The sequence below is a fragment of the Lycium ferocissimum genome, chromosome 11 (genome assembly GCF_029784015.1).
Source record: "Lycium ferocissimum isolate CSIRO_LF1 chromosome 11, AGI_CSIRO_Lferr_CH_V1, whole genome shotgun sequence".
Lineage (NCBI taxonomy): Eukaryota > Viridiplantae > Streptophyta > Magnoliopsida > Solanales > Solanaceae > Lycium > Lycium ferocissimum.
Genome location: NC_081352.1, coordinates 7897238 through 7921374, shown reverse-complemented (window position 1 = coordinate 7921374; position 24137 = coordinate 7897238). Strand labels below are relative to the sequence as shown.

Genomic DNA, 24137 nt, shown 5'->3' with positions numbered 1-24137 from the left:
TAGTGTTTCTTAAGGGATTAGCTAATCCTAAGACTCGCCCATTTACTTCGATTTGAGCTCGAAAGAGGAAAATTAAGGTTGGCAAAGATAAATTAACAAGGATTTGGGGCTTTAAACCGCATCTAATAACTTTAGCTAGGAATAGGAAGGTTAACTTGAGATTCAATTGATTGTCCTTAATATCACACTCTAAGGCTTGGAAAAGCTTAGGGTGAAATTCTTTGATTTGGTTGGAGGACTTTCAATGAGATTTAATTTAACATAGATTCGCTCTTAGTTATAAAATCGTAAAATATGTAGGATCGTTACTTGAGAGTTCCTTGTATCCATCTAGTTTAGTTTATATTTTCGCATTATTTATAATTTTTGTAAAAAAATCAAAATATTATCATGTGTTTGACTTAGTGTAGAAAGTGAAAATTTCATACTTGCTTGATCACCTAGTATATTGTTCCCTATGGGATTTAACCCCGACTCATAGTTGGGTAAAATATATTGCATACTACCGTGTACACTTTCTCTTTGAGGAGTGGATTTGGAAGTCACTTACTATCACTTGGCACCTCTAGCCAGTAGGTCATTATTGTCTCTTCCCTACCATTTTTACTTACGGATGGTTCTCGAGTTTCGACGCATCTATGAAATCTAAGTAATTACACTCTTATTCGTCTCAACCTTCTGTGTAATTACACTCTCATTCATCTCACCATTATGTCATCATTCTTCTTCCCACTGTATCACTAAGCAAAACGCATGATTCTGCCTCTATATCTATTGTTCTATCTCCCCCTTTAGGAGAATAACTAACATTTTATGATCTAAGAATCCACTCCTGTAGAGGTCAAATTGTTACCTCTTCACCTCTTGCAATTCTTCGTACCTCGTACTTGCCTAGGGTGGTCTTTTCTTACTAAAGGCAACTGGATCACTTCATAACTTGCATGCTAAATCTTGATGAGTTCAACTTTGCTTTTGAGGTTTGTCTTAAAGAGACCTCTCTCTCAATAACCCTCACAGGTTGTTCCACTATTGTTCATCCTTTTACTACCTAATCTTTCACCTGCAAAAATCACAATGCCAACTATTATAGAAATCCTTCGAGTTTCTAACTCACATTTGGTTTCTTTTAGTTACTACCCAAGGGCTAAGTTGGTCTTCTGATAACTCTTATTAAAGTCGCCAATTCACTCCTCGTAATGAAGACGTGGTCTTATGATTTATATCTCTTTATAATAATAAAAAAAAAAAAAACTTGCTTTCTCTTGCCTTTTCTTCTACTGGACTGCGAGCCTTGTCATTCTATCATACATTAATTTATGGCCTTTCATCATTCCTCGTATCTACTCATAATGTTTTACTTATCCTTCCACCAATATCTTACTAACATTATCATCTCTTACCTTATTCTGGAGAACTCTAGCGAGACATCCTTACGCTTCTAGCTCTCGTTGCTACATCCGACTTTATTCTTTGGTCGCTTAATATTTCTTCTTCACTGTAAACATAAACCACTCTGAGGTGAATACTTATCCCATATACAAGGATTTAAATACTTAAACTTCAAATCTTCTAAACACACGAGAAGTCGTATCTGATTATTCAATTCTAGGGCACACAACCTATGTGCCTTATAAAGAGGAACTATCGGCATGTTTGTAGTACCATTCAGTAATGTCATCTAGTTCTAACAATTTTTCCCTTGCCATGGATTTCTCTATCCCTCAGTAGATCTTGAAATTCAATTCTTTTTCCTCGGCGATGTCTGTTGGTACCTACAATTTGTAAGATGCAATGGAGACTACTAACTGTACCTCTATTACTGTTGAAAATCCAATCATGACGCTTGTGTTCCTCTGTCTGAACTCTAACTACTTTACAATCTTCTCTACTTAGATACCTCGTACCTTCTTCACCTTAACTCTTTTACCTTTTGAAACTTGCAATTTTACCTCCTGGTGCTCTCATAGTCTTTTACCTATACGAGTGACATAGATATTTCGCCTTAAGGCTCTTTGCATAACTTGCACACCTGGTATACACATGATCTGATATGGCCACACATTTGCTTATCACAACACTAGTTAAAATCGAGCCCCTATGACTCTGCTCTATTGCATGATCTGGAGTAAGAAAGAAGGGTATCAATCCTAAATGCCTTGTAGCTTCTTGTTTATAGAATGTGGTGCATAACACACTTATAAATAAGATTCTACTAGACAATACTTGTAGACTCCCTAGGACAGATCTGCTCTGATACTAAGTTTGTCACCCCCCCCCCCCCAACCTGGAGAGGCGTGGCTGGCATTTGGTGCCTTACTTGACCCTGAGTGTACAATTCTATAACTCATAAACTCTGGATACAAACAATCTATCCAGGCCGACAAGGCCAATCCATAAAACAATCAACATCATCTTAGGCCGACAAGGCTATATGCAGAATGATTTGTAAATGACAATTTTCTCAACTGACATGGGACAACCTCTAAATATTATATATACAGGCCGACAAGGCCACCGTTAGCATCTACAAACAAAGAAACCCGAAATAAATCTATACAAGGGCCGACAAGGCCACCATGCTGGGAAACTAAACATACAGGACATATTGACAAGCCTCTAGGGATAACATAACTATATTGTGGCCGGCATAGGGCCCCGGCCTACCCATCATGTTTATATATACAATAGAACTTCAAAACTCTGGAGCTGGTAACACCAGATGAAATGGAGCTTAAAAATTAAGCTGGAACTCGGCAATGTTTACTTAGGAGGCCTGTCTACATGTCTGCCAAGACCTGCAAGCATAAAATGCAGCGCCCTCGACAAAAGGGATGTTAGTATGAAATAATGCACCGAGTATATAAGATAACCGAATAACTTAAATTGAAACTGAACGGATATGCATAATATACTGAATGAAATCTGAGGAGTCAATGATAATCTGGGGCATACTTACCTATCTCTGACTCATATCATATAAGTAATAATATAATGAACTACTCGGCCTCATATAGGGCTCGGCATGTCTCTGTATTGCCCCGTAGGTAATGGCACGCATGTGTATAACTCGGTAGGCATAGCACACATATATATAGTCCCGAAGGCAAAGCGCACATCTGTATATCTCTGAAGACACATTATAATATTATCTAGCCTCGAAGGCAAATAGTAATACTGTAAATGACATAAGTATGCTCTCTACTTCTCCACCAAAATGGAAAATTACTAAACTTGGAAGGAATTCTCGGTAAGGGAAACTACGTCATAAAGAAGATCAAATACATAAACATGAGATTTCTGTGAAGGACACTCCTTATGTACGTTTATACGAAACTTAGTTAGTTGTGGATTCATTCCAACAAAGAAAGGGAAATAGCCTTTATATACCTTAACACAAAGCTCGTACTATTGTCGGGAAAAATTTCCTCTACGCGTCAATCTACAATAAATAATAGTAGCACTAAAGTCAAGCTACGAATGATACAACACTTATATATCGAGCAACAAGCTCAATGTTACACCTCGAAAATGTTCACATCGTAAGTAAGCTAATGTAAGCCCGGAGAGGTTACGGAACATTTATAAGGTTAAGGAAGACTTTTAACAAGTGGTAATCAAGCGTCTAAAGGTTCCGGGATCAAGCGAATCAAAGGAATTAAGTTTGTCGAAACTTTGGGAAAACATGGCAGAATTCTGGACAGGAAATTTTGGTCCAACTTGAGACAGGTATATTTCCTAGAATAGTAGGAGTTATGGAATGTATAACCTATGTAAATTGAAGTTCAGTAAGTCTTCTTTCAATGCAATTGACATATCACAAATCTGAGAAGTATGGGATAAAGTACGGCCCGTACAAAAATGTACGTCCAGTACATATTGGCCGTACTATACCAGAATTTTCTAGAGAGTTGAATTTTGGCCTTCCAAGTACGGGCTGAAAGTACTGGACGTACATTGAAGTACGGCCCGTATATTTAGGCTGTACTTTATGTCGGTGGAAACTATTTCTTGGCCTATAAATAGATTTCCCATGACTTCGACCTCAATTGCTCACCAAAATAGAACCTTAGTGACCCTCTAAGCTCTCTCCATCATTCATAAACATCCCAAATAATTTCAAGAGAAGATCAAGCTCTAAATCCTTAACTAGTTCATAAAAAGTGATATTTCTTGGTTACACTTGGAGTTGAGATGAATTTGGTCTTGAAGTAAGTTGTGTGTGGCTAAAGTTCTTCAAGTATAAGGTATGTTTTTCATCTTGTGTCTTATCCTGAGTTGATTTGAAGGTTAAACAAGTCTTATAAGTGAAAGGAGTTATGAAGAAAAAGTCATAAAATGTTGTGTTGTAGTCGTTGACTATGGACTGAATTTGGAAGGTAGTTTTGGATTGATTTGAGTTTAGTATGAATGTAATCTCTTGGCTATGATGTTTTTGATGTTTCTATTGATGTTTGGGAGTTGATTTGGAGATGGCTGGAAGTAATTAATATAAGGGAAATGCTACCCAAATTTCGTTAGCTCACCTAATACTTTAGTTTGATCTTGTAAGCATTTCAATGACTTAACCATAGTATGAATCATCTTGAATGTAGATTTGCAAGCTTGGGAGGATAGATGTTGAGTGGTTAAATAGACGACGAGGTATGTTAAGGCTGTCCCTTTTCTTTCTCTTGGCATGATCACAGTGATACGAGCATATACGTATGATATTCATATTGATTCCACTCTTAGAATCATTAGGAGCTTAAGTTCTTGACCTTCTTATGATGATGTTATTGATTCTACCTCATGACTATTATCCATCCCATGATTATTGATTTTGTTTCATGATTATTGATCCGGTCTTATGGTTATTGATCTTGTGTTATGATCATTGATTCTTCAAAGTAATTTATGATGATGATGTCAGTTCCATAATGGTAATCATAAGTATAACAACCTTAAGTCACTCCGATAGATTCATAGAATTATATATATATATATATATATACATACATATATGTAGCTATTTTATAATACCGAGCCGCCCTATAGTCGGCCGGGTACGGCATCTATTGTCCACACCACTGCAGTTGGGTACGGTTAACACCGAGCCTATTATGGCTGGGTACGGTATTATGATATATGTACGTATGAAAAAGGTTTTTTTGAACAGGAAAGCATGCATGTCATCCGCCTTAAGAGGCATCCAGATGTACAGGTTGTTCTCTATTATCTCATCTACTTCCATATTTTGTTATGTTGTTCTTCATGCCTTACATACTCAGTACATTACTCGTATTGACGTCTTTTTTTTTGTGGATGCTACGTTCATGCCCGGAGGTAGACTGGGAGACGGTTCAGATCCTTAGGCGGCCTTCTCAAAGACTTGTCTAGGAGCACTCCACTTGTTCCGGAGTTGCAGTTCAGCTTGGTATGATTCTTTTGTGTACATTTGGGCATAGCTGGGTCCTGTCCCGTCCTTATTATGTTATGTACTCCAATAGAGGCTCATAGACAGCTATGCATAGCTAGAGATTCCATGACCTTCTCGGTCCATATTTTGTTATATCATTATATTCTGATAGCTTTGATGGCTTGTATACTTGGGTTGAGCTTGATGGCATATATACATATCTTCTAGGTTTCCGTCCCTTATAGTTTATGTTATCTCTTAGTTAGCATTATGGTCCACTCAGGTATGATTATGTGATGCATATATGTCTTCTAGTGCTCGGTGGGTTAGATCCGGGTGCCCGTCATGGCCCTTTGGTTGGGTCGTGATACTTGAATCTTAAATAATCCGACAACATCTCTGTTACATCACGTACTTTACACGTTAAGTTCGTCATAAGAAAATTGGCATAAGCTCGGGAATAAGATTATCTTTGATGTTATAAGTGAATCAACCATGTTAATCGTAAGTGTTACAAAGGTTTCAAATAATGTTCAGCAGGTAATTGAGGGCTTAAAAGTTAAACAAATCGAAGAGAAGATGCTTCATCAAAGTTTGACAAGATGGCATGTTTTTACGGTGGAAAGTACGGTCTGTAGAAGTGATGTACGGGTGGTATATTTTGTAATTAGACCGTATAATTATTCAGAGAGCTGGGCATGTTATACAGACTATATATCACTTCCACGGTTCACATATTCCACCGTATATTTAAGGTGGTGGAAGTTTCTAAACATATACAAAATGGTGGGACTTGATTCTTTCCTCATTTCTCACCCATTTCATGTTACACCCCGTACTTCGAAGAAGCACTTATCAAATTTGAAACATAAGTACGTTGAGTTATGGTTAAGTAAACCCACTTTTGAATATAAAGAGTAAGCATTACTAAGTATATTTAATGAGTGAAGGATATATATATGGTATACCGGAATGTTTTATAAAGAAATGAGTGGAAGAAATGGAGTAGTACGACTTTTGAGAAAGTATGGGCAAAGTTTCGTATGAAAATTTTAGTCCAAATTGAGGGAAGAATATCTCTTAGCATATGAAGTGTTTTGAAGTGAAACAAAAGCCCAAAATGAAGTTCGTAGAGTCTAGTTTGCAACGCAATAAACCCCTCATCGATAGGACATCGGAGTAGAGAATTATCGACGTTACAAGTTCGGCTGACAGAGCAGAAACTCATGCTACAGTAACTGCTACAGTACTGCCCGCCACAGTACTGCTACAGTGACCCGACCCGAGTTTGAACTTTATAAAAGGGGCAAAACCCCATTTTTTTCACCAAAAAAAAAAATCAGATTTTAGAGCAGCAACACAAAGGGTAATTATGTCATAAAAAAGTTGAGGGTTTGAAGTGATTTTGGTTAATCGAGGCTCGGGTAGTGTATAGTTGTGATTCTAGTATTGTTTTGCGGAGGATTTTTTTCTTGGATTCAAGATGGACGTTGAAGGTATTACTGTTTGAAAAATAATAAGGTATAAATCTCTTTCTATTTACGCTAATACCGTTTTATTCTCGGAGACAAATTCGTTAAATAATTGTATAGTAAGTTGGTTAGTTATAGAAGTTGGAACACAGCGTGTGGGCTGTTTTATGGCACATGTTGTTGTTGAAAGTGATGTTGTTAATGTTGGAATTGATATTGTTGTTGTTGGTTGCTGAATTACAATTTTGGGCTAGGCATATAAACAGAGGAGATGCTGCAGAAATTTCAGCAGACTTTAGAAAGATTTATTTGAAGTCTTAGGATAAGTATATAACAATGGACCTAATTATAGCCCCAATGGTCTTATATGTAGATTGCAAGATCGAAAATAGGTGCAAGAGCCGAGACGTGAATTTTCAGATATGTTAAGACTAGTCCCTTTATTTTTAAAGGCATGATCCCTTTCTCATGAATCCAATAGATGTTTTCCAAATGTCCCATAATCCCTTTCTGTGAGTCCATAAATGTTTTCCAAGAATGTTCTTATTCTCAAAAGATAGATATTCATAAATCATAGAGTTCTTATGATGCTGAAGATAAGCATGTTTTATGATGACGATGATTCTATTTCTAGAAATTCCTATGTTATAATTCCCTACCTCCTTACTTCCACAAGTGAGAAGTTCATGATTCAAAGGCATGACTCCTTTCCTGATAATCCATAAATGCTTTCCAAAATGTTCGTATTTTCCAAATCAGAGATTTATTATTCCGTAAGCTCTTATGACAACAAGGATGGACATGTTTTTACAATGACAACGATGATGTCAAAAATGAGAATATTTCTATGACGATTATGATGATGATGATTTCATGTTTAAAAATCCCAAGCTTATGATTTCAATGTGAATATGAGAATGTTGATCTATTTCTTGATTTTCTCAATTTTATTCATTGTTGATGAATCTCATCTCATGTTATTCGTTCCTCCGAGGTGAGAAATAGCAATGATGATTTTTTCATAATATAATTGGAGGTTACGGACCTTACGTCACTCCAATAGAGTTACAGTTTTTACTTGAGCTCTTATGCATGTTTAATGTTAGGTATATGATGATGATTACACCATGCCTAGATGGCTGGGCAGCACCGCTAAAGCGGGCGACTTATACACTGTGACTATATGGCACGGGCAGCACCACTAGTGGGTGGCGTGGGATAATTAACCCGAACGCGGGAGGCCCGGACGCGGGCTAATGATGTTATTTTATTCAGACAGTTTATGTATGTATGTGTGATATGTTTTACAGGTAAAAGTAAGCATGCATGATTCCGCCGCAAGAGGCAAGAAGTTACAGTTATACTTTCTTCTTATGTCTTCTATATTTCTTTATTATGTTATCATATATGCCTTACATACTAAGTACTCTGTTCGTACTGATGTCCCTTCTTGTGGATGCTACGTTCATGCCCGCAGGTAAACTGGTAGACGCGCCTGATCTCTAGGGGCTCCATCAGCGACACCTTGGAAGAGCTCCAGTTGTTCCTTGAATATGTCTACGAGCCGTGTCCAGTAGATTCCTATTTATGGGTGTGAAGCGCGCCACACTTATAAAAAAGAGGCTGCGGGGCATTTAGGAATGACTGGCCTTCTTTCTTATCTTAGATCGTGCGATAGAGCCATGTTATCTTGTTCTCCCCCTTTTCTAATCGTGTGATATGATTCCAGCAATGCCGGTGAAGAGGAAAGCTACGGTGGCCCAGAAGGGCAAGATGGTGACCGAAAAAAGAGTTGCACGGGAGCCACCGGCAGAAGTAGAAGAGGGTGAGTCTCATAACGAGGTTCCCTCTTAGACCTCTCATACTCCACCCTTGTCAGCGAAGCAGGAAAAAGCTTCAGCTCCAACTCCAGTACCTCCAGTTCCACTGCCCGAAGCTTCGGGCCAGCGGATGACAGAAGCTATTCAGTTGTTGATCCAGTTGGTTGCTGCGCAGGCTCAGCGGCAAGGTGCGGGCCAAGGTGATATGGCGGCGAGTGCAAGAGCTCGTGATTTTATCAGTCTGAATCCTCCAGAATTCTACGAGTCGAAACCAGATAAAGACCCGCAAGGCTTTATAGATGAGATGCTGAGGACACTACGGATAATGCATGGTTCGGATATTGAGTCAGTAGAACTGGCTTTGTATAGATTGCGGGATGTGGCTGTCCATCGGTATAACACTTGGATATCTTCGCGAGGAGAAAATGCACCTCCCCCATCTTGACAAGAGTTCACAGATGCCTTTCTGCGACATTATCTACCACCGGAGGTTCAACAGGTCCAAGCCGATAAGTTATTGAATCTTAAGCAAGGGAATATGAGCGCCTGGGAATACAGTCTTTGTTTTAATTCTTTATCCAGGTACGCCCCAGCCATGGTAGCCGACATGGGAGACTGTGTGCATCGATTCGTGAGTGGGTTGGGGCCACATTTGGTTAAGGAATGCTTGACGGCCTCACTCCAGGATGGGGTGGATATCGCTCGTATTCAGGCCCATGTCCAGAATATGGAGGAACAGCAGCAACCGCAGAGAGGTGAACATGATTTGGAGAGAGGGTATAGTAAGAGGGCCATATCTGTTGGTGCTAGTAGTGAGTATGGAGGGAGTCAGAGATAGACATATTCCAAATATTCGGGCCAGTCTACGACTAGTGCGCCTCCTCGATTTGCGGGCAGGAAATTCGACTGCCCCATTTACTCAGGACAGGGCCAGAGCTCGAAAGTTTCAGGCTTTCAGTTTGGAGGAGCTCCTAGTCAGAGGAGACCACCGATCCCACGATGCAGCCAGTGCAGAAGATTATATTCGGGTCCATGTTACCAAGGCTCAGGTGTCTGTTACACCTGTGGTCAGCCAAGACACATGATGCGTGATTGTCCATCGATGGTTGGTAGCGGTAGGAGCCAGCCCGCAGGATCGGTGGTAGGTTCTTCTTCATCCGTGAGCCCTTTGGGGCAAAGCTCACAAGCACCAGCGGGTCACGGTAGAGACAAAGGAGGAGCATCCAATTCAAGTGGGCCTCAGAATGATATATATGCGCTGGCGGGACGGCAGGATCTTAAGTCTTCACCTGACTTTGTTGCAGGTAAATTGTCAGTATTTCCTTACGATGTATATGTGTTGACTGGTCCGAGTCCTACATTGCTATCTGTTACTCCCTATGTTGTTGGTCGGATCGGGGTAAAACGTGACCCGATTAAACCTTTCAGAGTGCTTCACTAGTGAGGCATCAAGATGATTAGATAGGAGTTGTAATTTCTTCTCAAGGTAAGAAGTGGAAGGGATAAGTATATTTTAAATACGACCCTTGAGTATAAATATGCTAATGATTTAAGAGTACAAAGGGGTAACCGAGGTAAGAGAACCAGGTACGTTACTAAAAGAGCCAGATGTCGACAAAGGCCATTTAGCACATGAAATATGTTAGTAAGGATGTGGTACGACGATAGGTACATAAGGACACATGAATAAAAGACAAAGGTAGAATCAAGGTAAAAGAAAGAGGAACCAGGAACCACTTCAAAAAGGATAAGGTTAGAAGATTTCAAGGAAAGCCTTACTCGAAGTTCTAAGACAAGGACGTCACGAAAGGTCGAGTGATGGAGAAACGAAACGAAATTAGGGATGGAAACAAAAAGCTGAAGCTTATGGATAACTGCGACAAAGATGTTTTGGACCCTACTAGGAATCTTAATTTAGGACTGGAAGACAGTCGTGTGTTGATTGATGGTTATTATTGAGAGTTCCAAAGGCTAAACTAGCATTTGCTCGGTCAGGGAAGTAAGGGATCTTCCTAATCCGGAGGGAGATGCATTACAGGAATTTTATTGGGATCTGTTAGAACTTCAACTTGTTCTAGGTCATGCGATAAAGGTCACGCAGTAGGGTGGATGCGATCGTATCAGCATTAATGCACCGGATCCCATCAGGACTCCAAAGTTAAGCATACTGGGGTGAGAGTAATACTAGGATGGGTGACCCCCTAGGAAGTGTACTAAGAGTCCTACAAATTCGGACATAAGAGAAGGATGAGGGACTAGAATAGCTTGAAGGAAATTGGAAGCGTGTGAAACTCAGGGTTATAAACTCCAGACGATTGTGAGAGATAAGGCGGACCGGCTTAGCAAAGAGAGAGAAGACATATTGCAGCTACAGAACTAGGACGAGTTTAAAATAGTATTGGGGATATCTTGTAAGTAAGGCATTAGGAGAGGTATATACGATATTTTATGTGTGGTCAATCAGTTTGCGTGCCTCGATAATCGACGTTGCGATGTGTTAAAGGTACTGATTGAACAAGGTACTGAAGTTCGAGTGGTAAGTGTTACAGGACGAGGCAACATTAGTCTCTCTAAAATTAATTTTGGATAATCCTGATGCAATCACATCAGGGAAAAGGGAGAAAGTGAGTATACAAGTGTAAGAAGATTAGGATGCCCTGAGAAAGGGAGAGGTGTAAGCAACGGAGGTAAATTGCTAAAAAGGGTTAACTTAAGCTTCAAGATGGGAATCTTGAAGGTGAGTACAACGGCAAAGAACCATTCGAATGAATCTCAAAAGTAAGTATCCAGAAATAATGGAGTATGTAGTATGGAACAAAAGACGAATGTAGAGGGTTCGCAAATAGATTTTGATAAGTGAGACTAAAGAGTAGTAACAACGAACATGGACATAAATTGGGAAAGAATAAGTAGGATTCGGCAAAAGATGCTACAGAGTTTCTGACGTTTGAGGGACATCCGAAGAAATGAATGTATAGTCTTAATAACATGCCACACTACCTCGGAAATGGAGAAGTCCTTCCAAAAAGATAACTCAAAGATAGCATGGATGTGCACTTCTGAAAGGATATTTCATGAACTCCAGGGCTAGTATTATTAAGTGACAAGTGAAGAAGAGCATCTATGAGTAAAGGAACTTAAAACCCCTGAGAACGGAAGTAAGAAGCGTGCATTAACGGATTGATTGAAGAAAATCGAGCAATCACCAAGGACAAGTGAGAGGATAATAAGTTAATAAAGCTGACCAAGAGGCAATATATCAGTGGCATGGGATAAGCTAATAAAGCTGACCAAGCTGACCAAAAGTATAGATATTTGATCATAAAGAAGATAGACAGATACAAGGGGAATATTTATAAAAATGAACCGGCCGTAGCGGCGGAAAGAAAGAAGAAGGCATGACCAAGAGAAAAAGGGAAAGAGTGTACCTTGTAATGATTTTATGATAAGAACTAGAAGCGACAAGACACTGGAAGAACTATAACGCATAGTTATGATGCAAATAAGTAGTTAAGGAGAATTATGGACAAATGAGTTAAGCGGATGAAGGGACAAGTCATGGAAATGAAAGGTGTGGAATGTTAACTTTTAACGGTATAAAATAAGCGTAAATCGAAATTGGGAACCCAGGGCAAGAAGAATTTTAAGGGTGTTAAGGAGATAGTCGTGAAGAAGAAGAAGAGAAGGTAGGCTAGGGTTAAAGAAGTGAGGTATAATCGGATATTCCACGAAGAGGTTTAATGAGTTCCGCTGTCCCCCTTAATTCATTAACCAGGGAATTATTAGTCATGAAAGATAGAAGTGAAGAGACGATAAAGGAGGCACTCATATTGGATCTGATATGTATGAGCATTTTGATCTGATACAATGCTTCAACTAGCAGAAAGGGAAATAAGTCAAACCATGTGATGAAAGGAACTCTGGCATTATAATGAACCGAGGGGTAGAAAGATCGTTAAGGTCAGCCAGGTGATTATAAAAAAATGATTAATATTCAAAGGTTACCGGTGTATAAGAACGTCCTTAAAAAAAGAGTATTCACAGGATGGCGAGTAGCCGTGACATAGTAAGGCAACATTACTGTAACGGAGACAGAACGAGAACAGGATACTAGTTGATTTCTTATTATGTACATGAGAACCAAAGAGCTCCAGCCAGAGACATCATTATCCTCGGGTATGTGATGCTTCTTTGAATGATTTCTTGATTGTGTGTGGCCAATACGGGCATTGATGTTGTAGCCCTGTGAGGCATTGCATATTTTGGGTTGTTGTGACAGGATGATAGTGGTACAATTATTGGGGAAATTGTGGCAAAATTTTTGTAGAAATCCCTAAGAGCTCAACATTCGAGGACGAATATTTCTAAAGGGGGGGAGGATGTTACACTCCGTACTTCGAAGAAGCACTTATCAAATTTGAAACGTAAGTATGTTGAGTTATGGTTAAGTAAAACCACTTTCGAATATAAAGAGTAAGCATTATTGAGTATATTTAATGAGTGAATGATGTATATGAGGTATACCGGAAGGGTTTATAAGGAAATGAGTGGAAGAAATGGAGCAGTACTACTTTGGAAAAAGGATGAGAAAAGTTTCATGTGAAAATTTTGGTCCAAATTGAGGGCAGAATATCTCTTAGCACATGAAGTGTTTGAAGTGAAACAAAAGCCTTAAATGAAGTTCGTCGAGTCTAGTTTGCAACGCAACAAACCGCTCATCGATAGGACATCGGAGTATAGAATTATGGACGTTACAAGTTCGGCTGACACAAAGAACGCACGCCACAAGAATCGCTACATGCATCGACCGTCACAAGCATCGCTATAGTGACCTGACCTGAATTTGAAATTTATAAAAGGGGCAAAACCCCATTTTTTTTACCAAAAAAACAAATAAGATTTTAGAGCAGCAACACAAAGGGAAATTATGTCATAAAAAAGTTGAGGGTTTGAAGTGATTTTCATTAATCGAGGCTCGAGTAGCGTATAGTTGTGATTCTAGTATTGTTTTGCGGAGGATTTTTGCTTGGATTAAAGGTGGACGTTGAAGGTATTGTTGTTTGAAAAAGAATAAGGTATGAATCTCTTTCTATTTACGTTAATACCGGTTTATTCTCGGAGACAAAATCGTTAAATAATTGTATAGTAAGTTGGTTAGTTATGGTTGGAAAACAGCGTGTAGGCTATTTTATGTTGGTGTTGAAAGTGATGTTGTTAATGTTGGTATTGATGTTGTTGTTGTTTGTTGCTGAATTACGATTTTGGGCTAGGCATATAAATAGAGGAGATGCTGCCGAAATTCCAGCAGATTCTAGAAAGATTTATTTGAAGGCTTAGGATAAGTATATAACAATGGACCTAATTATAGCACGAATGGTCTTATATGTAGATTGTAAGACCAGAAATAGGTGGAAGAGCCGATGCGTGAATTTTCATGTATGTTAAGGCTAGTTCCTTTCTTTTAAAGGCATGATTCCTTTCACGTGAATCCAATAGATGTTTTCCAAATGTCCCATGGTCCCTTTCTGTGAATCCATAAATGTTTTCCAAGAATGTTCTTATTCTCAAAAGATAGAGATTCATGAATCATGGAGTTCTTATGATGCTAAAGATAAGCATGTTTTATGATGACGATGATTCTATTTCTAGAAATTCCTATGTTATAATTGCCTACATATTTTTGTAACCTCCTTACTTCCACAAGTTAGAAGTTCATGATTCAAAGGCATGACTCCTTTCCTGGTAATCCATAAATACTTTTCAAAATGTTCGTATTTTCAAAATCAGAGATTCATGAATCCGTAAGCTCTTATGACAACAACGATGGACATGTTTTTACAATGACAACGATGATGTCAAAGATGAGAATATTTCTATGACAATTATGATGATGATGATTTCATGTTTAAAAATCCCAAGCTTATGATTTCAATGTGAATATGAGAATGTTGAGCTATTTCTTGATTTTCTCAATTTTATTCATTGTTGATGAATCTCATCTCATGTTATTCGTTCCTCCGAGGTGAGAAATAGTGATGATGATTATTTCATAATATAATCGGAGGTTACCGACCTTACGTCACTCCGATAGAGTTACAGTTTTTACTTGAGCTCCTATGCATGCTTCTGTTATGAATATGATGATAATTACACCGTGCCTTGATGGCCGGGTGGCACCGCTAAGGCGGGCGGCTTATACATTGTGACTATATGGCACGAGCAGCACCACTAGTGGGCTGCCTGGGATAATTACACCGGACGCGGGCTAATGATGTTAATTGATTCGGACAGTTTATGTATGTATGCGTGATATGTTTTAAAGATAAAAGTGAGCATGCATGATTCCGCCGCAAGAGGCAAGCAGTTACAGTTATACTTTCTTCTTATGTCTTCTATATTTTCTTATTATGTTATCATATATGCCTTACATACTAAGTACTCTGTTTGTATTGACGTCCCTTCTTGTGAATGCTGCGTTCATGCCCGCAGGTAAACAGGTAGACGCGTCTGATCTCTAGGGGCTCCATCAGCGACACCTTGGAAGAGCTCCAGTTGTTCCGGAGCTACAGCTTATTGGTACTACTCTTGTGTATATATTTGGGCACGGTGAAATCTTGCCCCATCCTCGTGGATTTATGTATCTTATTTAGAGGCTCGTAGACAAGCATATGTGGTTAGATTTTCCTTGACTTTATCAGTTGTTAGTGTTGTAAAATATTTTGGTAAGACTTGTCGACATAAGCTTATGAATATTGCCATTGATGACTAGATTAAGTTGGATATACATACGTTATTCGTGTGGCCCACCTAGTAGCGAGAATGGAATGTTAGACCAGTGGTGCTTGGTATATTAGTACTGGGTACCCGTCATGACCTCTAGTGGGGTCATGACATTTCAGATTCTATACCTCCCTAAACTCTCTATAAAAGGTTCCGTATCACCCAAGAGCAAAATCAAAGGCAAAAAACATATATCAAAGGTGAGAATCCTATAATGCTTGCTAAGATTGTTGTTCCCCTTCTTATGGTTGATTTGGAGAATTCTTCAAGGTGAAGTAGGCTCATTTTTAAGACTGTTCTTGTGGTTTAAGGTAAGATTATGCCCTTCCTACATGTATTTGAGCTTGTCTAATTCCTAGTCATTTTGTTGATTAAGAACTTGGGGGATAAGAGACTGGAAATCATAGTTGAGTGTGGTTGTGTATTGGACTGTTTGAAGTTGTTCTTGAGCTATCTTGTGGCTGGAAATTATGGAGTATTAGCTTGTATATGTTTTTGTTATTGTTGTTGTTGCTCTTTTTATTTGTGTTGTGAAAAGAGGGAAGTTATGAGGAAATTTGATTGTGTTAAGAGACTATCTTGTTGCTCAATATACCGTATTCTAGTTTTCCTTTAGTTGACGATAGTTTTATTGTCGTATTGTAGATTGAGGTGCTATTCGATTCAAGTGCGTTGTTGTTGGCGAGCACTTAACGAAAGGTATGTAAAGAGTCGCACGAGTATATAAGAAAAGAGTATATCGCAGAACTCTTATGATCATGTTGTCTCATCTTACTCTTCCTTTAGCTATCCCTTGTCAGGAATCTATGTTCAATTTGCAATGTTTCATGTCTAGTCGAGTAGTAGAGAGTATGTGTGTATGTGTGTGTGTGTGTGTGTGTGTCTATAAATTTGTCATTTACAGTATTATGCACTTGCCTATGGGCCGTACGTATATACAAGCCGCCACGGGCCGTACGGATACGTAGTTGCCTTCACCCCCGTACGCGTATATATACGCTTTCCCCATGGGCTATACGGATACACAGTATAATTCACTTGCCTTCGGGGCCATGCACTCACACACCAATCCCTATATGAGGCCGGACAATTTATTTTAGTATTATTATTTTTCTTATATGAGTCAGAGTTGGGTAAGTATACTCTAGATTATCATTGCCTCCCCAGTTACTCTAAGTATATCATGTATATTAGTTAAGTTTCAGTTTCAATTTCAGTTATTTAGATGCCTTACATACTCGGTACATTATTTCGTATTACCATTCCTTTTCACGACCAAACTAGAGGGCCATGACGGGCACCCGGAGCTAACCCACCGAGCACTTCCGAACATACATCTCATAATCCTTTCTAGGTAAACCACAAAGACAGCTCATGGGTATCATAATCTGTAAGGCCATATATCAAAAAATAATGACACCTCTCCACATAATCACCAACAACTATGCCTATCGCCACAAGCCAACAAGGCCGTCAAAATATTATACGATAATATGAACTGATAAGGTTCTAGAACATCTAACTACATGCATCTGCCTACGAGCTTTTATATAGAATACAGGAATTCACAAGGATAGGGCAGGACTTCGCCATGCCAAAGTATATACACAAAAGAGTAATACCAACAAACTGCATCTCCGAAGCAAGTGGAGCGCTTCTGAGACTCCGTTGATGAAGCTCCTAGGGGTCTGGCCCGTCTCTTTGTCTACCAGCAGGCATAAACACAAAGATCCACAAGAAAGGACGTCAGTACGAATAATGTACTGAGTATGTAAGGCATAAGTAACAACATAATAACAGATATGGAACATAACATGAAATAAAGAGATAACCTGTACATCTGCTTGCCTTGTAAGGCGGATATCATACATGCTTTGCTTTTTAAAGAAAACACTTTTCATGCATATTGAACATAATATCATCATTAGCCCACCCGGGCCTCCCGTGTCTAGGGTAACCATAGCACGCCGCCCACTAGTAGTGCTGCCCGGCCATATAGGCGCAATTTTATTATCATTATCCATAAGCCGCCAACCGTAGTGGTGCTACCTTGCCATAAAGGCACGGTGTTATTATCATTATCCATAGCCGCCCACCGTAATGGTGCTGCCCGGCCATATAGGCCCTGTGTGAGAAAATACATACATATACATCAAGCATGCATGAGATCCTAATTAAAAGCTACAACTCTATCAGAGTGATGTAAGGTTGGTAACCTCTGATTTATTTTATGGAGCAATCATGATCGCTATATCTCACCTTGAAGGAACAATTATCATAACGTGAGATCAACAACAATTAATAAAATCAAGAAAATCATGACATAAGCTCAACAATCTCTTGATAGCATCAAAATCATAAGCCTTAAAATTTCTAGAAATGGGGTCATCATCATCATCATCATCATTATCATCTTAGAAAACATCTATCTTTAGTATTATAAGAACTTTGAGAATAATGAACTTCTAACTTTTGAGAATAAGGATGTTATGGAAAACACATATAGGTGCATAAGAAGGGAATCATGCCTTTAGAAAGAAAGGGACTAGCCTTAACATACCTTTAGAAAGAAAGGGACTAGCCTTAACATACCTTTTCGGTCGTCTTAACTTTAACTACTTAATGCTTGTCCTCCGAAGATCATAAATCTACATTCAAGAGAATTCATACTATTATTAGGCTTATCGTCATATGCTTGTCGCAAGCCTTCAAATTAAATCCTCTTAGAATCTGCCGAAATTCGGGCAGCATCTCCCCTGTTTATATCCCTAGCCCAAAATTATAATACCCAAAAAACAACAATAATAGAAACAAAAATATCAACAACAACAACATCAATATGCTCAATAAAACATCCCACACGATGTTTCCCCAATTTCTCAACCAATCACTAGAATTTACGAAGCTTTAACAACTAAATTTTCATAATACACATCATAATATCAATAATAAAGAATATCCTTACCTCAATCAAGGTTGGTAGAGCTTGAAATCTTATTTATCTTCCATGGCCTCCTTTTATTCATCGAGATTCATTGTTTAGAACAAGAACTACAAGACCTTATACGCTTCCCGAGCCTAAATCCCGGGGTTTCACTTGATTTGGGCTAAAATTTTATGGAAGAAATTGAGAGAATGTTCTAGGGGGTTAAGGAAGGTTTTGTTATATCCCGTATTTTTTGCATTGAGACAATCCGGTCTAATTATGATAAGTTAGGGTCCAAACCATTCCGGGATGCAAAGTCGGTATTTTTGACCTTCGATTTTATTTTGAGACATAAGTTGTTCATGAATTTGTTTGCATGGGACACTTAGGAAAATTTGGGACCAAAAGTGATATAATTGGAAGTTGCAAATCATGCAAAAATAGCCATGTTGGCCGTGTGAATGGGAGGTGGCTCCCACCCATTTTGTGTCCAATTTTAATTGCTCCAACACATGAGTGTGGGCCATGAACACATGTGCAACTCTTATGGAAGCTTAAAAGATGATCACCAAGTCATCTTTTCATTCCAACACTTAGAAAAAAAAAATAAGAACCTTGGATGAAAAAGAAGAGGCTCTAGGCCAAAGCTCCCAAAAACCAAGTAAAAAATTAACCATCCCAAAATTATTTCTTTGGTACAAATCCACTAATTGGAGGTCCCTAAGTAACGTGGAAGTGTTGTTTGGGTCATCAAACCATCCGTTGTGTAGATCACAAACCCTAGCCTATTTGTGAAGTTGAAGAAGAAAGGTAAGATTTGATCATGTTTTATGTGTTATAAAGGTTGTATGCATGTTGTAGTATGTTAAAATGGATGAAAATCATGGAATATAGTATGTTGGAGTTGAGGCCATGTGTGTGAGGTTTGGCCGTGTAGGTGTATGTGTTGTGTTGAGATGATAAATTGATTCTATGTAGCATGTTTAGTTGTGTAGTGTGAAGGAAAGAATGAGAATCATCAACATATGTATGTATGTAGTGTTGGCCGAATGTAGGTTATACCATGTGACAAGAATGAATTAATATTGCTTATTGTTTTAGTTGTTGTCGTTATGAATTCTATGTTGAAAATGAGAGTTTAATGACTCAAGATTGATGTTGTAATTGTATGGGCTGATTTGGAGAATCATGTGTATTTAATGTAATTTTTATATTTAAGAGAATGACATTGTTGGAATGTGGATTGTTGGTGCAAATCATGATTTGGAAGTGAGGGATGGATTGTAGTTGTGTTCTCGGGTTGGGGACTAGTTTCGGGTGAGTTGGAGTATTATTTGGGATGTTTGAAATGTTGTATGAATTGCTTAAAACGTCTTTGAATATTGTTGGTATGGGTTCGGGTTAGTATTTGAATGTATAAGCGTTGATGTTGGCTTGAAGGTAAGCCGTTGAATTGAATATTATGAATGTCGTTGAATGATATATAAGAGGGTTACTAATGTTATGTTGCCTTTCGGATTGATTATTGATGTTGCTAGGTTGGTTGTTGTTGTTGATTTGGCCGAGTTAAATTCTCGGGGTTGGCCTATTTACAGGGGAAATGCTGCCCAAATTTCCGTAGAATTATGTCTTAGTTTGAAAAAGAACTCTTAAATACTTATAGTTGACATTGGCATTTGTTGATGTTATGTAGACCTCGGGGAGTCCGAGACATAGGTTGGAGTTTGGATTAGCTTGGAGAGCGTAGACGGGTATGTAAAGCTTGGCCCTTCCTTCTTTTGGCATGCCTTAGTCGTAAATAGGCTATGACACGAGCCTCGAGGAAATTCTACTCTCGCGATCCGACCATGTCTGTGATTCTTATTTGTTTCTTAGTCCTCGTATGTTTGATATGATGAATTATTGGCTTTATGTCTTTTATATGACTAAGTTTCAAAAGTTGCATAAAAGTTTGGTTTTTAAAAGAGTTTTGTCCTAAATGATTCCGAAAAATACGAAAGTCCGTAACTTTCACGAACGATAACCGGATCGCTTCGATATGCTCAAAAATGATTCCATGATGTATGATGACTATGTTTTCCATAAGCGGGCCCGGCTCGGGTTGACGCTCGTCCGTGGGTCCCGTGACTTTTTTACGTATAGTTCTGATGGTTTTTGAAAGAACTTAATATGACTACCTTATCCCGACCCCCGAGTATGACTATATATTTATTTACTAAGTTTATGATAGATTCGTACACTTATGATTCCGATACGTAACCGTGATTCCGGAGTTCGAGTTTGATATGTTCTCGAGTGAGATTCGGAAGAAAATCTGATTTGACTACCGTTTTTGGGCTTATAAATGATGGTTCGTGTTGATTAACCTATTAAGTCTTTGAAATTATTTTAAACCGTATTTGGTTACTCATAATTTGTTCGTGTACTCGTTGTACATTTTTCGCCAAGTCCCGGGCCGATTAGGTTATCGTACGCACTATGCTATATTCGAAGTATGACGTGTATTTTGAAATGTGAATATGATGCGAAGTCCGATATGATATATGATGGTACGATATGATGTATGATGATATGATCGCGTATTATCGATGTATCGGTTCGCCGAGCCCCTTTTCGGAACCCGGTATGTATTATGATGTTATGACGTGGCCGGTACGCCGAGCCCCTTTCGGCCGGCATCGTGTATATATGTTACGTTATATGTTATATGTATGAGTTACGTAATATGATCAATTGGCATCGGCGCGGTGGTGGGGCAAACCCAATGGTGGGGCAAACCCAGTAGTGAGGTAACATTCCACACTGGTTTTGGCCAATCCCACATTGGTTTAGGCCAATCCCACATCGGTTAATGACATCTCACATGATCGGTTATGATGTTATGATGTGTTACGGTATGTATATGATGAACATTATATTTGTCTTCTGTATCTCATATGTATGATTTGTATGTCAGACGCAAGCGCTTTGATATTTCAGTTATTATGCCTACTTTCTGTACTTCTGTTCGATTATGACTCAGTTCTGTTTACTGTACCTTCTGCTTTGCATACTCAGTACATATTCCGTACTGACCCCCTTTCTTCGGGGGCTGCGTTTCATGCCCGCAGGTACAGATACGCGTTTTGGTGATCCACCGGCGTAGGATTTCCATTCTCGTCGTTCAAAGTGCTCCCTTGTTCCGGGAGCCAATATTTTGGGTATATACTCTTCCGATGCACATGATTATGTTTATTCGGGGTACGGCGGGGCCCGTCCCGTCATCCGATTCGGTCGTTGTTCGTATTAGAGGTACGTAGACATAGATGTGGGTTATGTACGGTTTGGTTCGAATGCGTGAGTGTTGTGTTTGGGCGGCCCATCCGCCGTGGCGGCCTTATCGGCTGCGTGTATGTATGCTTTGATATGTTATGTATATTATGATAGCCTTGCCGGTTTTTGTACAATATATTGGTTTGTATGCGTCAGTTTGGGGCCACGTTTGAAATTCGTAAATGTATGAGTCGTTTATGTGCCGAATCTGGTTAATGAGCGCGTATGGGTGCCCAGCTCGGGCACTAGTCACGGCCTACGGGGTTGGGTCGTGACGTAAGTGGTATCGCAGCGCTTCGTCCTCGGAATGTCTACGGACACGTGTCCGTAAAGTCTTGTTTATCGGTGTGTTGTGCACCACATCTATAAACGGAGGCTGAGGATTTAGGATGTTATCTTTCCTTCTTATCTTAGATCGTGCGATAGATCCGTGTTATCGGGATGACCTCTTCTCTAACGATGAAATGTTATGTTTCGGCGATGCCTCCGAGGAAGGCCACGCCGCCCGAAGGGCAAGTCTACGAAGCGACGGGAGACCGGCCCGGGCCGGATAGCTACTAGGGCCCGTGCCCGGCCATGAGCCGAGATTGTGCCTCCGATGGCCCGGTTCTGCTACACACCGCCGCACCCGAGAGGGATTTGGAGCGACCACGGCCTACGGGTCGGGGGCGGCTCCACCGCCGGCCCCGAGGTTCGAGCACCCGAGCCTCCCGCTCCTCAGCCAGGAGCGGAGGATCGGGATGCGAGATGCGGTCCGGTTATTGACCGAATTGATGGCGGCCCGTTCGCGAGTGCACGGATCGGGGGGTGATCGTGCGGATAGATATGACGCCGTAGGGCCGTGATTTTCTCGCTTTGTGGCCCACCGCAGTTTTTCGGGTCAAAGCCCGCAGGACCCTCGGGAGTTCATCTGGGCAGATGCGGCGTACACTTGCGATTGATTAGTGCTTCCGAGACGAGTCGGTTGAGATGGCATCCCATCGGTTGCACGATGTGGCGGCTAATCGGCACGAGTCCTGGATGTTGTCCGTAGGTGAGGGTGCCCCTCCGGCGCCAGTATGGGGCGAGTTTACGCAGGCCTTCCCCGGCCCATTTTCTACCTCCGGAGGTGAGGCGGGCCGGGGCAGACAGATTCTGGCGCCGTTGAGGCGAGCGGGAGCGTCCGGGAGTATAGTCGGAGTTTGATTCGCCGGCCAGATATGCGCCCGCTTATGTAGCCGATATGACTGACCGGATGCACCGGTATGTGATAGGGCTGGATGACTACTTGGTTGACAGTTGTACGGTGATGGCGGCCCAGTCAGGGATGGACATTGCACGGATTCAGGCACATGCCCAGGGTATGGAGGAGCGACACAGGGGGCGTCAGCCCGATAGAGATTATGATGGGGGCCAGCCCAAGAGGGCTAGATCTGCCGGGTATTCGGAGTCTCGAGGGCGGGCGGCCTCGGCAAGATAGCAGACACCCTTCCCGGCCGGCCACAGTACACCCCCGCGCTCACGGCGGAGATCGAGGGGTGCGGGATATTCGAGGGCGGCCGCAGCTCCGGGGTTTCGTGCCACGCGCTGGACGAGGTTCCGCAGTCGACGAGGCCGCCCAGACCTCTGTGTTCCTACTGTGGGAGGCATCACCCTGGAGAGTGTTATCGTGCCACGAGCGCTTGTTTTACTTGTGGTGGCCAGGGTCATTTTAAGAGAGAGTGTCCGTACAAGGGCGGTCCAGGTGGTGCAGCCCAGCTTACTGAGTTAGCTGCTAGTTCGTCTTCCCCTTCCGTAGCTATGCGCCCGATGGGGCGGGGCACACCGACGCCAGCCGGCCGTGGGAGAGGCCGTGGCGGAGCCTCCAGTTCTGGCGGTCCATCGAACCGCCTATATGCGCTGACCCGTGGACAGGATCAGGAGGCGCCACCAGACGCGGGTACAGGTAATTTAGACTCTTTAATTGGTTATGCTGATTGATGTATGAACTGTTTGTGATAATTGTAAAAGAAACTCCCCCGAGTGTTTATAAGATCCCGTAAGGTTAATTTAACATTCGAGGACGAATGTTCTAAAGGGGGGAGGATGTTATATCCCGTATTTTGTGCATTGGGACAATCCGGTCTAATTATGATAAGTTAGGGTCCAAACCATTCCGGGATGCAAAGTCGGGATTTTTGACCTTCGATTTTATTTTGAGACATAAGTTGTTCATGAATTTGTTTGCATGGGACACTTAGGAAAATTTGGGACCAAAAGTGATATAATTGGAAGTTGCAAATCATGCAAAAATAGCCATGTTGGCCGTGTGAATGGGAGGTGGCTCCCACCCATTTTGTGTCCAATTTTAATTGCTCCAACACATGAGTGTGGGCCATGAACACATGTGCAACTCTTGTGGAAGCTTAAAAGATGATCACCAAGTCATCTTTTCATTCCAACACTTAGAAAAA

The 24137-nt window shown here is 40.6% G+C and overlaps 1 long non-coding RNA gene across 16 annotated transcripts in view; it reads left to right on the top strand.

The window, feature by feature from the left end:
- LOC132035939 (uncharacterized) overlaps positions 1–24137 on the top strand; it is a 60162-nt gene that overhangs the window by 4067 nt on the left and 31958 nt on the right. For 2 of the 16 annotated variants that reach the window (XR_009409488.1, XR_009409489.1), the window contains exons 2-6: positions 4593–4641; positions 5156–5200; positions 5327–5413; positions 15177–15263; positions 16113–16166. This is a non-coding gene — a long non-coding RNA (uncharacterized LOC132035939). Of the gene's footprint in view, positions 1–1147; positions 4642–5155; positions 5414–14850; positions 15264–16112; positions 16167–24137 lie in introns of those variants that run through there. The other 14 variants (XR_009409481.1, XR_009409483.1, XR_009409479.1 and 11 more) reach the window with 10 other exon arrangements.